This window comes from Lissotriton helveticus, chromosome 4_1, assembly GCF_964261635.1.
Source record: "Lissotriton helveticus chromosome 4_1, aLisHel1.1, whole genome shotgun sequence".
Classification (NCBI taxonomy): Eukaryota; Metazoa; Chordata; class Amphibia; order Caudata; family Salamandridae; genus Lissotriton; species Lissotriton helveticus.
The window spans coordinates 96989324-97007368 of record NC_136063.1 but is presented as its reverse complement, the minus strand read 5'-3'; the positions used below and the strand labels follow the sequence as shown (position 1 = coordinate 97007368).

Here is an 18045-nt window from a genome sequence, read left to right as displayed (position 1 = left end):
CCTGAACCTTGCCTGGTACTTATTCTTTATCTGAAAGCTCAATATCGTAAATCATTTACTTACCTGCATATTGCTGATTGTGTTTCCTCCCATAGAATAACAATGTACTGATTTAACAGTTTTACATCGAAAAACTGTGATATTGCAAAACGTATTTTACTGCAACAAAGTTTCTTCACAAAAGCAATCTGAGACAAAATCCTAACTTTACGACTTTCGGTATTCACAAAGGGCATTTAGGAGCAGTAAAGTTATGATTCCTAACTTTACTGCTCCTAAATGACTTTTTTGAATACCGTAAATCGTAAAATTAGGATTTTGCCTCAGATTAGCTTTGTTAATGGGGCCTGAGTCCTTAGGTGTGTTGGTCTGTCTGCATGCTCTGCATCTGGGGTGTTAACAGGAATGCGCGTGTGTGTGTGTGTGTGTGTGTGTGTGTGTGTGTGCACCTTGTGCGTCTCGTAGGCCGTCGGGGGCAGCGCTCGCGTGAGAGGGTGAAGGGTGTAGTTCAGCCGCGGTGCACAGAGTCCCAGCCCGCCCTACTGCTGGCGCCAAACCCACCTGCTGTCGTGGAATCACGTGACTGCTAGGAAATACCCGGACTTTGGTGAAAGAAGCAGTTTCACCTCCAGATCTGGAATCCGAGTTATTGAATAGATAGGCAGGAGGTGGGGTCAGGGGTCAGGTATCTGTGTATTAAAGGAGTGGAGAGACGGACTCCGAGAAGGAGGAGAGAGGCTGCAGGCAGAGGACTTCAGACGCCTCACACGCAGATTTACAAGGAAGAGAGGCTGGAAACAGCAGCAGGTGAGCGCACTGGGGTCACTGCTGTATGAGGGGAAGGGGCGCACCTCACACAGCTGGATACTGGGACCTTCCATGCTAGTGCTCTCTGCACAGCCAGGTGCTTCTAGACGCTGCAGTACCTAAGCACACAACGGCTTCACAGTGACATGCAGAGGTAAGTGCCTGTCGGGAAGAGGTTCTGGGAGGGAACAAGGTACCGAACGAGAAAGAGTGAAAACCAGAACAGGTCTCTCAAAAAGGATCGACAGCTGGAGGCGTGTTTACATTTCAGGTCTCGGGTGGAGTGGGAAACGAATCCTCTTTGCCCCACTTCCCAGGAAGGTGCAGTGCGGGCCACCCTCACATCTAAATGCCAACCGTATGTTCCACCTTTCGCCTTCGGGAGGTCTGAGAGTCCAGCTATCCCACAGGTCACACAGGCCGCAGGCGCTTGATTCAGAGTACCGAGCTGTACGTCAGGTGAAACAGAAGGGACAGACAGATTCCCATCTCACACAGCAGAGCTATTGCTCACGTTACACAAATGTGAATGTCTGAGCACTCTGGAAGCACAGATTTATCTTAGGTGCACTGCTTCGGTAAACAACCTTTACACCGAAACTTTTACAATGCACTACCATTACAACGCGGTCATTACAACGCAAACCATTACAACGCATTGCGCTGGGGGGCGCTCTAGGATAGGGAATACGTTTAATTTACTATCCAACACCTTCCCTAGTGTCCACGGGGACTGGAGTTGGAATAGTAAATTAAACTATTCACTATCCAACACCCAAAAGCACTATGCGTTGTAATGGATTGCGATGTAAAAACCGCGTTGTAATAGCCTGCTATAAGATGGCCGCCACAAATCTAGGTAAGCGGAGAGACATTACACTGCCTCAAATATATAAAGTTTGAGGTAATATTACTCTATACAAAGCAGTAAAATAAATGCAGTGATTAAAATAAAATAAAATAAAATAAAATATAAATGTAATTAAAATGTTAAGAATTTCATAATTGCGAACAATAACTATAGATCGTAATGACTAGGCAAAGATGGCGCACGGAACTCAAACTATAAAAAGCCACTACAAGATGACGCTCGCGTAGCACGCGAGAAATTACCAAGACGACAAATGACGGTGAGTAGAATAGGCAACCGATTGCAACCGATTGTGATACTAACAGAGCGCTAACGATATAAAAATACTAAGTCTGATCTAATTTATTCTGTAGAATCACGGATCGAGACTACTGATAACCTAATGATGATATGGATGATAACTATAATTGCAGTTAATCGAGATAAGGTACGAATTACTTTGAATCTTTTTGTACCGCTTGTTTATAGTACACAACGGCTAACAAATTTAATAACTCTGAAACTAGCGATAGAAATACGTTCCATTTTTGATCTGTAAATGAATACAGGAGGGGCACTGAATACTGAAATAACATATAATATGTAATTAGACCAATACTTATACTTTCTTTATAATTTACTACTGTAGAAGAACGAAAAACCGAAAGGGAAACCGAAATACAAACTTTAATAAGATATCGTGCTACCGATTCAGTCACTTCAAGAATTGAGGTGAGTTAAATGAGTTAAATAAGACTTTAATTTTAGGGTATTATTTTAACTTGGGCTGTGGCTCGTGACAAGGAAATGTTGTTACATGTTGTTACAGCTATTACGCTAGACTGAATTGGAGGACTGAACTTTTGATGACATAAATCGGACCATAATTGGTATGATGTTATACTATAAACTTGCACTTTTATTTATTTTAGGACTACATCTGGGCTATTCTAACTTGGTTTTACTGATTATTTTCTACCTTGGCACTTGGTGATATTAGTTAAAACTTGGCATTAGGGTCTATGAGATGTCTGTGCTATATCGTGCACGTATTCGGTGGTATGTCTTAAGACATGAAGAGCTTATTACTGTATATAGTAATACATGCATCTAAGTTGTAAATATTGTAATTATTTACAGCCCTGAAGAAGTCTTTTGTCCAAGACGGACTTAGACGAAACACGTGTAGGCTTTTGTGCAAGAATTTACTTTGGATGAAGAAAAGTTAAGAATAAAGAAAAGGAAACATTGAAGAAGGAATACATATTTTGTGGACTGAAAATTTATTATTGTGTGCTCGGTGGACTAATTTGTATTTGGTCGGATTACCCTGGTGGTCCTGTTTGGAGCCAAGGCAACAGGCTCCCATCTACCTGGAGCACAGAAATTACTTTTGAATTTTACTTCCTGAACCAGCTGTGCGCCCTTAGAAGTTGTTGTCAATTTTGTATATTTTACTGCAACAAATTATTTTAGGATTCCTAACTTTACTGCTCCTAAGAGCCCTTTTTGAATACCGTAAGTCGTAAAGTTAGGATTTTGCCTTAGATTAGCTTTGTTAATGGGGCCAAAGTCCTCAGGTGTGTTGGTCTGTCTGCATGCTCTGCATCTGGGGTGTTAACAGGAATGCGCGAGCGCGCGCGTGTGTGTGTGCACCTTGTGCGTCTCAAAGGCCATCCGCAGTGCACAGACTCCCAGCCCGCCCTACTGCTGGCGCCAAACCCACCTGCTCTCGTGGAATCACAAGACTGCTAGGAAACACCCGGACTTTGGTGAAAGAAGCAGTTTCACCTCCAGATCTGGAATCCGAGTCATTGATTAGATAGGCAGGGGGTGGGGTCAGGGGTCAGGTATGTGTGTATTAAAGGAGTGGAGAGACGGACTCCGAGAAGGAGGAGAGAGGCTGCAGGCAGAGGACTTCAGACGCCTCACACGCAGATTTACAAGGAAGAGAGGCTGGAAACAGCAGCAGGTGAGCGCACTGGGGTCACTGCTGTATGAGGGGAAGGGGCGCACCTCACACAGCTGGATACTGGGACCTTCCATGCTAGTGCTCTCTGCACAGCCAGGTGCTTCTAGACGCTGCAGTACCTAAGCACACAACGGCTTCACAGTGACATGCAGAGGTAAGTGCCTGTCGGGAAGAGGTTCTGGGAGGGAACAAGGTACCGAACGAGAAAGAGTGAAAACCAGAACAGGTCCCTCAAAAAGGATCGACAGCTGGAGGCGTGTTTACATTTCAGGTCTCGGGTGGAGTGGGAAACGAATCCTCTTTGCCCCACTTCCCAGGAAGGTGCAGTGCGGGCCACCCTCACATCTAAATGCCAACCTTATGTCCCATCTTTCGCCTTCGGGAGGTCTGAGAGTCCAGCTATCCCACAGGTCACACAGGCCGCAGGCGCTTGATTCAGAGTACCGAGCTGTACGTCAGGTGAAACAGAAGGGACAGACAGATTCCCATCTCACACAGCAGAGCTATTGCTCACGTTACACAAATGTGAATGTCTGAGCACTCTGGAAGCACAGATTTATCTTAGGTGCACTGCTTCGGTAAACAACCTTTACACCGAAACTTTTACAATGCACTACCATTACAACGCGGTCATTACAACGCAAACCATTACAACGCATTGCGCTGGGGGGCGCTCTAGGATAGGGAATACGTTTAATTTACTATCCAACACCTTCCCTAGTGTCCACGGGGACTGGAGTTGGAATAGTAAATTAAACTATTCACTATCCAACACCCAAAAGCACTATGCGTTGTAATGGATTGCGATGTAAAAACCGCGTTGTAATAGCCTGCGTTGTAACGTCATACATCCCACTGCTTCATTTGCATAACTGCTCAATATCTCCTAGATCTGTGAGAAAACGTGTGCAGGATCAAACCAAAAATCAGCAAGATGTAGGGGTCACCACATTCGAAGCTCACCCTCTGCGGGATGGTTCTGTACCCTAGGCAGTGGTGATGCTGTACTATTGATGGTAGAAACGCGTATGTTATACCGAATCTGCCAAATTAGACTGTTGTGCATTGTTCTGTTCCTCCTTTATGCAATGCCGCTGTCTATGAAATCAACGCCTTCCAAGTACAGGGAGAAAATGAAATGCTTGTTCACAAGTGTTCACTCTCACATACATTAAAATCAAACCCGTCAAAAGCAGTAACTGGCGCGGGTTTGAGCTGCAGGAACTCTGAGTCACACTCAATCCAATTCGATTTCCTTTCGGTGGGTTTTACAATTCCGCGACAGGGGTTTATTTCATGGCAGCGGCGGGATTTATTGGCGCTATTTCCGCATGCACTGGTGATTTAAATAAACACATAAGAAGCGCAGTCGCTAAAATCTATCTACTCTGTGCAAATTGTGTATCTAACAGCCTGATTCATCAACGGGCCGTTTTGCGAGCCCCTAATAGCGATTCATAGCGAATCGCTATTGAGGACTCGCAAAACTGTATTCATGTACGAATTGCTTAATAAATAGCGATTCCTACACATTCCTTATTTGCGAGTAACAATTTGCTACTCGCAAATAAGGAATAACTCCCCATTCATTCCTATGGGCCAAAAGGCCCATAGGAATGAATGGGGAGTATCCCTTATTTGCGAGTAGCAATTTGCTACTCGCAAATAAGATAGCGATTTTAAGGGTGCCAGGGGTGTCCAAAGGACACCCTGTAGCACCCCTTAAATGCACATTTGAACAGGTGTTGCGCACACACATGTCCAAAGGACATGTGTGTGTGTAACATGCAAAAGAAAAAAATGCACTAAAGTGCTTTTTACACTATTTTCGCAATTTACCACCAAGTCAGACTTGGTGGTAAATTGAGACCAAATATTGCGATTTCGCTATTTCTAATTGGTTGATGAATTGCATTTAAGGAATTTCTATTAGAGATTCCTTAAATCCAATTCCTCGCAAATATGCGATTTCGGTAATTGTGATTTTTGCATTTGGGATGATGAATCCCAAATGCAAAAATCGCACTCGCAAAGGGCCAGATTCTCAGAATCTGGTCCTTTGCGAGCGCAAATCAGCTTGATGAATCAGGCTGTAAGTCCCATTTTTCACAGCAAAGAGCGGTTTGATTATTACTAGCGTAAAATATTCAGCGCTATGTTAAGGCAGCAGCAAACATTGCTGAAACTCTCCAGCGTTCATGATGCTGACAGGGATTCAAAGGAGGAAACCAACAACTTGAAGGTACAGCATTGCTCTGACATTTCACTCTATAAAACTGCCAATATTTTCACCGGGCACATAAATCATTCCTATCGGCTCACTTCCATATCTTTAATTTTGCCAGCAGATAAAACATGTTATCTTGAGATATTAGGCGCGTCATAAACACGTTGACGTGAGCCAAGGCCTGGAGACAGAGAGCGAATAATTTCTATTTCCATAGTTACGTTGGCTTTGCTCGGCGCTCGCCTCCTCTTCACGCGTGGGGCGCCCGGGCAGCCATATGGTCCTTTCCAGGGGGCCTTCGGCTTCTCTGTTAAAGTCATGTCTCCGTCGATGATAACGCTGGATTCATTTTCAGCGATGATTGACATGGGAACAGATACGGCGTGATTGAAAGCAACCTTTGTCAATACGAAGGCCAGAGACTCAAACAGCGCATTGGTCTGGACGGGCTCATTACTGGAGGCCTCTCACAGCCGCATTGACTTGCTGGCCAGATGTTGTTACTCACCGACGCGTTCATGGTTTGAATGGTATCGGCAGTCGTTTCGAGCATGACTTCTTCCGATATTTGGCCGAAAAACACACTCGGCTCTTATCCCGTGCATATGTGGGCGTTTATGGCCTCCTATTGAAAATCTGTTATTTAAAGCGCGCAGGTCGTCAAATAACAATTTGTGGTACAGAAAAGCGCCGTTTAGACTCAGTCCGTGTGATTCTGTACCGAGGGAGACGGCTTTCTGCGCTGAGGGAAAAAGAGTTTATGCTGAGGGAGAAATACTGATTCGGTGTGTCCTCATCTCACAACCGTACAGCATTAGAAGACCGCTATGTCAACACTTCCCTTTCCGTTAAAGATGAAAGGATTTCAGACTGCAGTATTTAATATTGTTAGCTGTTTCCCTCCCTCAGACCATTTTCAACTGTGAATTTCATCCTGTGCGCAGATGTATTCTCTGCGTTTGATTCCAGAGGCCTCATTTATGAAAAGTGACGCATCGCTGCGTGAAAACAGCAATGCGTCACTTTTCACTGCGTCCTCCTTGCGACATCAATGATGAATGATGCATCATGGCGCAAGGAGTTACAGATACATCAGTATTTCTGATGTATCTGTATGGCGCAAAAATTGACGCATTGCTACAGTGTGTCACAAAAGTGACGCAACCCCAGCAATGTATCCTTCGACATGGGGCAAGCCCCATGTGAAAGGGCTTGCGTCAGTCTTACGCCTGCTGTGAGGCAGGCGTAAGAAATTGACGCATTTGTGTCCTAGAAGTGGCGCAGTGAAATCTTATAGATTTCACTGCGTGACTTCCATGACCCTTTCTTACGTCAGAACACCCCCCCCTGCATACATTATACCTGGCATAGGTATAATGTAGCGCAGGGGTTTACAAAGTGACACATCTAGGTAGATGCGTCACTTTGTAAATATGGTGCAACAAGGCACATTTTTTACGCTGCTGGTGCGTCACAAAAAGTGATGCACGGGCGGCATAAATGAGGCTCCAGGACTCCACCTATAGAAACAATAGCATGGAAAGCCTTTGCTGTTACACGCAGGCGTTTTATACACTGAGTACTACTTAAAATGCATTCATATTTTCTGCACTTTTTAAAAAAATGGAGTTTCTTCCATGAAAACAGAAAATTAATTTAGGGAAATAGTGTCATCATATTGATGGGCAGCACTGCACATTCAATGAATGTATTTATTGTATAGTTAAAACCATTACAAGTGCATCCCTCGCCGCAGCCACATCACACCCCACCTGAGAGACCTGCACTGGCTCCCGGTCAACAAGAGGATAACGTTCAAGCTCCTCACCCCGCACACAAGGCCACGACACTAGACCAACGTACCTCAACAGACGACTCCGCTTCTACACCCCCACCCGCCAGCTCCGCTCTGCCGACCTTGCCCTCGCCACAGTCCCCTGCTTCCGAAGAGCGACCTCCAGCGGCAGATCGTTCTCCCACCTCGCCGCCAAGACCTGGAACACCCTCCCCATCCACCTACGGCAGACTCAAGACCTGCTGACCTTCAGAAAACTCCTCAAGACCTGGCTTTTCGAGCAGTAGCAGCATTCCCACCCCATCGCCTTGAGACCCTCACGGGTGAGTAGTGCGCTTTACAAATCATATGATTGATTGATTGAGTGTGTTCAAAAGTTAATATGGGCGAGTGATAACATCCCCATATGCAAACATTGTCCTCTATAACTCATAAAAAGTGTAAATTTCTTCAATGATAAATAATTCAATCTTACATAAGATTAGTAATATCAGTGCTGAGGTGCAGGTAATTACTGACTGTCTCTGGAATGTGAAGAGGTCGGCTTGACACCCTTTGGCAGCTTCAAGGGAAGCAGGCAGTGATCCCATGAACCACTGCCTGTTCCCACTGAACTCCAGGACCGGTGTAGTACAACAGGCAAATAGACATTTCTTGAAGGCAACATTTCAAACAATGTCACTGCGATGTCACAAAATGGCAGAAAGTTCCCTGTAATGTTCACTTGAATCGACTAATGACTAACGACTCATGAGAACAGGGGCACTAAATGCCTCTGCTACAGACAGCAGAGGGATTTTCTTTTTTTTTATTGGCCTCTGGAGGTTGCGGAAGAGCTTCCCCAACCTCCCGAGGCCAACTTGCATTTTCATTGCAATGCCGATCGCATGCATGGTGCGCTGACATCATTGCAGTTCAAATGAAAATGAAACCTAGTTTCAGTTTCATTGTTTCAGTGCTCGTGGGGCTACTTCAGCCCCCGACCACCAACATACTTGTCTGTGTGGGAAAGTTGTAGGATCACGGGGCTGACACAAGTTTCCTCCCACCTAGCGTTACTCAAGGTCTCCCCATAAAAATGGTACCTCACTTGTGTGGGTAGGCATAGTGGCTGCAACAGGAAATGGCCCAATTCATACTGTGGAGACTTCAAAATTTTGTATCATAAACCCACCTGGTTTAGCAGGGGGGTCACCTGGTTTTTTGGCCCTGGGCTCACAGCCATCTAGGGAAACCTACCAAACCCACACATTTCTGAAAACTAGACATCATGGGGAGTCCAGGGAGGTATGGTTTGCATGAATCTTCCAACGTTTCCCTACCCATAATCCCCTGCAAAACTCAAATTTAGCTGCAAAAAAATCAAATTTTCCTCATTTATCTGTGTGGGAATGTTGTGGGATCACTGTGTTGACATACATTTTCTACCACCTAGCATTTCCCCAGGTCTCTCAATAAAGATGGTGCCTCACTTGTGTGGGTAGGCATAGTGGTAGCAACAGGAAATTGCCCAAATTGTATCTGTGGAGTACTAAAAATTACCGATCATAAAACGACCTGGTTTTGCAGGGGGGGGCACCTGGTTTTTGGGCCCCGGGCTTGCGGCCATCTAGGAAAACCTACCAAACCCACACAGTTCTGAAAACTAGACACACTGGGGAGTTCAGTAAGGTATGGCTTACGTGGATCCCCTAATGTTTTCTTACCCAGAATCTCTTGTAAACCTCAAATTTAGCTATAAAAATCAGTTTTTCTACACATTGTTGTGTGGGAGCAATGTGCCAGCACAAATGTCTTACCACCTAGCGTTCCCCTTGGTCTCCCGATTAACATGATACCTCACTTGTGTAGCTGTCCAATGTAGAATCCGCTAAACACGTATTTCTTTTTTAATGTACAGTTTAGAATTTGAGGTGCCATACCTTTAATCCCTCAGTTTTTGGCCCTTCCCAGTCACAGGCCAACCCACACAAGTAAGGCATCATTTTACTCGGGAGAGGAAGGGAAAGGCTGGGTGGTAATGCATTTGTGCCCGCCCTGTGATCCCACACAAAAATGTATGAAAAAACATTTTTTTTTCAGTTACATTTGAGGTTTGCAGGAGGATTCCGGGTAGGGAAACTTTGGGGGATCCACACAAGGCATACCTCACTGGACTCTCCAGGCTGTTTACTTTCAAGACATGTGTGGGCTTGGTAGGTTTTCCTAGATGGCAGCTGAGCCCGGGGCCAAAAATCCAGGTGCCCCGTGCAAAACTAGGTCGTTTGTGATAGCTGATTTTGATGTCTCCACAGTATGTTTTGGGCCCTTGCCTGTTGCAGGCACTAGACCTACCCACACAAGTGAGGTACCATTTTTCTCAGAAGACTTTGGGTAATGCAGGGTCGGTGGAATTTTGTGGTATCACACAGATTCCAGAACTTTCCACCACAGAAATGTGAGGAAATGTGTTTTATTTTACATTTTAGGTTTGCAAGTGATTCTGGATAAATAACAGAACCTGGTGGGAGCCAGACATGTCACCCCATCCTGGATTTTCCTGGGTGTCTAGTTTTAAAAAATGTATAGGTTTGCTAGGTTTCCCTAAGTGCCTGTATAGCTTGGGTTCAAAATCTACAGCTAGGCACTTTGCAAAAAAAGGGTAAGTTTTCACTGTAAAAATGTGGCGTTGTGTTTTGGCCCGTTTCTGCTGCGGGCACTAGGCCTACCCAGACAAGTGAGGTACCATTTTTCTCTGAAGACTTTGGGGAATGCGGAGTGGGTGGAATTTTGGGGATCCATGCAGATTCCAGAACTTTCCGCCACAGAAATGTAACGAAAATGTGTTCTTTATTTGACAAAGTTTGAGGTTTGCAAGGGATTCTTGGAGAAATGTGGCGTGTTCATGTTGTGTTTTGGACCATTTCCTCTGGCAGGCACTACACCTACCCACACCAGTGAGATACCGTTTTTCTCAGGTCACTTTGGGAAGACAGAATTGTGGAGCAACTGTTATCACCTATTGACTTTCGATGCATGTCTGCTTCCAAATGTAAGACAATGTGAAAAAAAGAAGTCACTTTGAAAAAATGTCCTATAATCACATGCTAGTATGGGTACTCACAATTTTGGAGATGTGCAAATAGCTACTGCTTCTAAGCTGTATATTTTGTTTTCTTTTCAGAAATACATAGGATTCTTTCATACCCATTTTTCACTATTTATATTTTCTAAAATGAATTGCTATATACCCAGTACACAATAACAAACCATTGCAGTTATTGGCTCTGGGTTCCTCGGGTTCCTGGTGAACCTACAAGTCCTATATATCCCAACAACCACAAGGGTCCAGTGGAGGTAACAGTATATTGCTTTAAAAAATCGGTCATACTTAGAAGAAGTTACAGGTAAAAACTTTGGCACAAATGGCTGTTTTCTTCACATCATTTTCAATTTTTCCTATTTCAAATGTTAGTTTCTATAAGAAAACATTGAAGGCTCTGCACAAATGACCTCTTGCTGAATTTTGAATCTTGTCTACTTGTCATAAATGTATAGCTTTTCAGGATCCATCATTGCTTTCATACCCAGTTTTACCATTATCTGGCAGGAGGCTGAAAGCACACAAAATAGCAAAAATAGTCCCAGTAAAATGCCAAAACTGTGTATAAAAAATGTGTTTTTCTGAATAAAGTCTGCCAGTCACTGACAGCTAGGAGGATGGTGATTTCAGCACCACAAACCTTTTGTTGATACCATTTGCAGGGGAAAAATCAGACGCTTTCATCTGCAGCCCTTTTTTCCAATTTTTCCCCCCAAACCCAAAATGTGGCTGTATTTTGGCTAATTTCTGGGTCCCCTCCAGAGGAATCAACAAACCCTGTGTACCTCTAAAATCCCCATGGTGTTGGGAGAAAAGGACGCAAATTTGGTGTGGATCCCTTATGGGGTCAAAAAGTTACAGGGGCCTAAGTGCGAACTATCCCAAATAGCCATAAAAAGGCTTAGCACAGGGGGGAAAAGGTCTAGCAGCGAAAGTGTTAATTTTCAAATTCAGAGTTTGTGCTTCTCCAGACCAAGCATTATTAGAATATACTGTCTACCAGAATTGATGACGTGACGCCTGTACCTTGTGGTTCTCTGTCCTATGTAACATTTCCAATACACTAATCTACACACCTATACTTTTTTGTCACTGTGTAGTATGTGTGATTTAAAGTGCACTGACACCCTACACAGGTATGAGTGGCACTATAAATTAATCGAAGAGAGAGTGGTTATGGAGACTTGAGGGGCACTGTTAAAGGGTGGTAGTGAGGGAATCCGTAACAGAGGTGATTATTGGGGGGCGCCAACAAACATTGTCTCACAGGGTGCCACCAATACTAAAGACTGCCCTGGTGTCAGGTCAGGTTTACAGACTCAATTGCTTTTCGGTAGATGCACAGATTATAGAAATTGCTCACGTAATGTCCCTTGGACAACCTTTTTCATGGCACCAGTCGTAACAATGAATAGAATTTAATAATCTAAGCTTTCTCCATGGAGCTCTTTGGGACAACAGTCCTTCTTTATAGGATTTTTCCCCACAAAACAATGGAGAATATATACTTAAGTGAGACTTCTCTCCCAGATTCTGTACACGCATTTCCGGTGGAGTCTCCTTGGGCTCCTGTGCAGCATCACTCTGGAACCTCCTGCCCTTGTCTATGTGGAGATTAGAGATCATTACACATTTGGTTGTCACTGGCTGGACTGGCATTTTTGTGCTCCATGATTTAAAGTGACTCACAAACTGCATATGCATCTATGCAAATACATCCTGACCTTTATGCTGTGCCCGATTATGGATATATGTTGGGAAGTGAACATGCTTATTTTCTCTCTCCTTTACCCTTCTTCCACTCTCTGTACCGCTGCACACTCATCCCTTTCCTCATTTGTCACATCTCTGTTGTCCCTCACATCTTCTCTATATTGTCATACTCATCTCCCAAGCTCTCTTGCATCTGTCATACCTCTCACCTTTCTTTTTCTCTTTCTGCATGTTATCAGCTTTCCACTCAACTATCCCCCTTCACTTTGAACTTCGTTTTCTCGCCTGTCACTCATTTCTTCCTCCTGCCTCCACCTCTCTAACTACACTTTTAGCTGTCTCTTTATCTCTTCTCTCTTATCTATTGCCACTTCGCCATCCCTTGGCTGTCGTCCACTTTAGCTCTCTTTCTTAGCTGTGTATCGCCTTCTCCATCTCAGCTCCCATTCTATCAATATACATTTCCAGCTGTCTTTCCCTGCCCCCACTATCTTATACTCAGCTGTTTAAGTCGAGCATTTGAGACCTCTTGTATATACTTTAGTATACACTTATATGTGTATGTACTTTGTGGGACTTTTTTTCTGTCCATCTGCCTCTATTTAACTGTCTTGATAGAAAATGACCAGTAGAGGTCAGAAAAATAATAGAATTGCTTTCTGCTGAGAGACTTAAAAAAAATATATATATTCTAGCAACTGCCTCTATTTAACTTTCTTGGTAGAAAACGACCAGCAGAGGTCAGTAAAATACTAGAATCACTTTAGCATTCTCTAGATTCCCGTCCATAGAAATTGTCTTCCACGAGCACCCGTAGACAATAATATTTTTTTTAAAACTTGTATTTTCAGTGATATGAGCACCAAAGTCGCTGATTTTATGTTAAAAACAGAGCTTTGGACTGTACCATTTCCTGTAGAAAGGCAATATTTCTCTCAATGTTTTCCCATACCTGGCGTGTCACACAGTTTGGTGCTTAATTTCAATTCATGTTAAATAACAGTAGATGTTTCAGCACCCATGCTAATGTGCTGCATAGCTAAATACATATAAAATCCCAAAAGCAAGACTGATTGCATTGCAAATGCTTGTTTTTCCTACTTGTCTGTCTTTGCCATGTTTTGTACCTGTGTCCCTCTTTCTCTCAGCTGTTCTATCAGTTGTTTCTTACTTGTCTTCATTTCACACACCCATCTCTGTACCCCCTCAAAACCTCACATCTCCGTTTCTGCCTCTGTCTCAGCTGTCTGTCTGTCCAGTCTCTTTATCAGCACTTGTTTTTTCCCATTTTCTCTCTCAGCTGTTTAACACATTTCAGTCTCTTTCACGCACACATCCTTTGAGAACTATATTTATTTATGATGCATCTTTCCCCTCTCTCCCCCTCAAATGTTCCTTTCTGACTACTGTCTCTATCACTTCTCTCTATCTCTCTATCTCACATTTCTTCACCTTTGTCTCTTTCTGTCTCATTCTCACACCTCTCTTAGCAATAATCTGCACTGAGTGAGCAGTAAGGCGTCACAAAGGACCACTGACAATGTGTGTAATGTGGTGGCGAGAATAAACCATGTTTTGTAGTGATCCTACTGTGATTGGATCTTTTTACCTGTGTCACAAGAGTGCTAGCCTTCTGGCCCCCTCATATCATTTTCTGCTTACAGTGAACCCTAAATCATAGTGTTGAGATCATAAATCTGTTGTTTTTGATAAGAGTGTTACATACTGCTTGAGTGACTATTTCTTTTTAATTTCAAATAAGCTTTATTAATTTTGAAAAAGAAACTAGCATATCAAAAAATAAGGGAGATAAAGTGAATAATGGAGGTACAAATAAGAAAAAGTATTATAATGAATCATAAGGTGCCTTGGAAAGGGCTGCCAAAGTACATGGTTGTATACATACTCAATATTAGAATAAGTTAAAATAATCACATGTCTGGATGAGGATACCGAGTAAAATCGTAAGGAGAGGATTGTGATATAAGGGTACACGCTTCAATGAGAATTCCCGTTTTTCCCCTAGAGGTATAGGGGATAGGTGCATCCAGTCAAGATTATGGGGGAATTGCATACAGTTTATGGTGGGTTCTCAGTAGCAAAGTAATCATTAAGGACTTTCATATATTTATTTGTTGATGAGTGACTATTTCTATTTTAAATTTGTAGAACGCCCTTCCACTCATAGGTTTCAAAGTGCTGTGGAAAAGCCATATGGCTTCTACTTCTCAGCAGCAACTGGGCATTTGTTGGATAACATAAAGTCTGGATAGTGCCAGCCTGACTCTATGCACACCTCAGGAAATGTGGGTCTATAGTCTTACTAGCTCACAGTGCCCCATCTGTACTCCTAAACCGTAGAAGATAACAATATGGATTGTGCAACCTCAGAACATGACAGCCCTGACTTCCCAAGGAATCGTGGTAACAGACCTACAACCCTTTTGGCCCAGTTACTCGTGCATACTTAAGGAGCCATACAAGAAATACACAGAGAGGCATTTCAATATTTATTGGAGAGGCATTTCAATATTTATTGAAAAGTTGGGATTCTTGTATAAAATACATGCCCTGCTACGATCAAAATAAAGAAACAAAATACGGTGATCAACATAACTAGGAGAGTGAAAAAGGTAAACAATTCCACCATTGTGCTAAAGCAGTGTATATATGCTTGTATATAAGTGCTTTGTATAGTGTCTACTGCACTCCTACTGAGAACTCCCCAACCTAGTTGGCTAGTATGGGGTATTCTGACAAATCCTTACTTGGATGATCTAACTCCCTATTACCTGATGGTAAGTGTCTTCAGGGGCCAATCTTGGTCACAATTGGACATCTCTCTCGCAGAAGGAAAACAGAAATCAGCTGAGCTGGAATTCTGACATGCAGCAACCTCACAGTGACAGCGGAGTCCTCCTCGAAATAAACACGGAAATGCTTGTGTACATATAATAGGCAGCATCCAGGCTTCCATGCCAAAGCTTCAGCCAGGTTGGCATTGTTTATTCACTTGTGATAGCTGCGTTACCCAATGGACGATCAGGAAACAAGATCATCTGCACATTAACGTTGTCCCTTGTACTAAATGTTCAAGGTGTTGTGATAGTGTGCCCAGAAGTAGAAATGTCAGATAATGTGGTTTCTACGAATCATATTAAAAAATACCAAAAAGGTGGAGTTTAGAGGTAAACAGAGAGAATCCACCTCCAGTACACAATTTTTTAACCAAATAGATTCTACCCTATATATTTTTTATGTTTTTATATTTAGTAAATTCGTGATGTGATGCACAAAAACAGGGAGCAGATCCCCCCCCAGCCTGCTTGACCAGTCCCATGTTCTGAAGATTCCACAGTTCTGCCATCATCGGGAAGCATTGACAGAACTTATGCCACTGCTTTTAAGGCCGCTTGTTGTTCTCTTGCTGCCTGAGATGAGGAAAGTTTTTCCAATGTGATCCACCTAGTAGATCTCCATAGTCTCCTCCGCTTCAGTTTGGGTGTTACTTTAGTGCCGTTTGTTGGATTCTAGGGCTGTGAGTCCGTCTTGTAGCTTGCCAGCCAGGGCCACACTTCAACAGGGGAGTCATAAAAATATGCCTTCCCATTCAGTTGTATTCAGAGCTGAACTGGGAATTGCAGGGAGTATTGTATCCCTTCCACTCGGAGCGCTTTTTTTCACTTCCAGGAATGATGCACGTTGTGAAGCACCTCAGCCATAAAGTCAGGAAACACTAACACTTTTCTATTATCTATCATGCTCGGACCATGTGTGTCTGAGTGCTGGATTATGGCATCTCAGTCTCTATAGTGTGTAGCAGTCTTGCCATTACTTGCCATGGTGGTCACCCGGGCGCCAGAGGCCATGACGGGAACCTGTGCGCCCTTTCCAATGCAAAGAACTTAGAAAGTGATTCCAGAGTGACTGTCTTCTGTAGCCAATCCTCCAAGAAAGTCCCCATATCCATCCCCTCCGTGCCCTCCAAGATCCCCACCACCCTGATGTTATTGAGACAATTGCACTCTTTGGCGTCTTCAGCCTGCCTTTCTTAGGTTGCCACCCTAGTAGCCCAGCTGTCTAGCTTGTTATGTCTTTTTTTGTTCTGGTTGTATCTCTTCCAGGGCAAGTTCCACTTCCTTCATCCTGTATGAAAGATTGTTGTGTCCTGCCTGTAACAGTCCCAGTCCCAGTCCCAGCCCCACTGACACTGTTCCTATATCTTACTGGAGGGTGGCCTTTGTGTCCACAATGGCAGCTAATATTTTAACCAGGTGGCTATGTATATCCTGTCCATCTTTATCCATCTCTTCCACTTCAGTGACTACAATACCCTGAAAAGGCTCTCCTTCTTTCTGTGGTCCTGTTTGGGCTTACCCATCTTGGTGCTCCTTAATCCTCCCGCTGCAACTGTCCGATACCCCAGCTTGTGATTGGAACATTAATCAGCATCCCACTTGGCCCCTCATAACTTTTTTCACAGCACTCCCTGTGTCCTAGAGCCCTGGATTTTGTTGCGCTCAGAATCCCTTTATTTTCTTCCAGCAGGCTCATCAGGTTACTCCTCCCCCTGCATCGCCAGCAGGGCATGCCCACACTCAGGCCAGGGGCCCTCCCTGAGCCTCTTCGGGTGTCTCTCAGGTTCTCTCACTTTGTGCAGCCAGTCTTTAGGTCTCAAACCAAGAAAGCCCCCCTGTTTCTTCACATTGGGTACCACCACTCCTCTTCACCTCGTGGTTCTGTTCCAGGTCGCCCAGCGGGTTCCACCAGTGGGCTCCTGATCTTTACTAATCTGCACCGTTGCGCTCACCAGAGGACCAATAAAGTTTCTCCGAGCAGCCCTGCCTCTTGGCAAATTCTTACAGGGCACCTCTCCTCGCCTGCACTGCTAGATTCGAACTCCATGTCATTCGGGGTCTCCCCCTTGCCACCAACGTGTTTGGGTTATCTTTTTTTTTATATAATGTTTTTATTATTGCAAAAAGAACATCTTCATTGAATTTACATAATATAACAAAAACAGACAAGAAAAACAAATGTAAACTAACAAATAACAACTGAGACAAAGGACGACCTTATACAGTAACCAAAGTATACTTTAGAAGATACGAACACAAATTTAAACTGGTCTCTTCTAACATTTATATCCTGAATTTCACAGTTCAAAGAAAGTACCCCAAATTTTTTCCTTCTTTATCAAAGCCTTGGGACCTCTAAGTCTTGCTAACGAAAGTTCCATTACATTTATTTCGTTTATCAAAATCCACCATTCAATTACTTTCGGAGAATCCCTTGATATCCAGGATCTAGCTATGACTAGCCTAGCACAGGCATATACTATAGTTATTAGATCTTTATACTGGCTATGAACATCTTGAATGTCTAATAAGATCAAATGTGCCGAAAGTGATGGAGTAATAATGTGTTTCCTAGTTAGAACATCCGTTACCCCCTTCCAAAATAAAGTTAGCTCTGGACACGAGAAAAGCATGTGCTCAATGCCTGCTGCTTCCATATTGCATTTCGGGCATTTTGGTCGATTATTTGATTGATTTCCTAGTGTCCAGCTTGATATTCTTTGAGGAGTATAGTACAGCTA

At 43.5% G+C, this 18045-nt stretch overlaps 1 protein-coding gene across 1 annotated transcript in view; it reads left to right on the top strand.

Moving 5' to 3' along the window:
* Positions 1-717: 717 nt before the first annotated feature.
* Positions 718-18045, top strand: part of LOC144828390 (GTPase IMAP family member 4-like) — an 87827-nt gene continuing 70499 nt past the window's right edge. Inside the window, exon 1 of the mRNA XM_078686506.1 lies at positions 718-807. The gene's annotated coding sequence lies outside the window, so the exon portion shown is untranslated. The remainder of the gene's footprint in view (positions 808-18045) is intronic.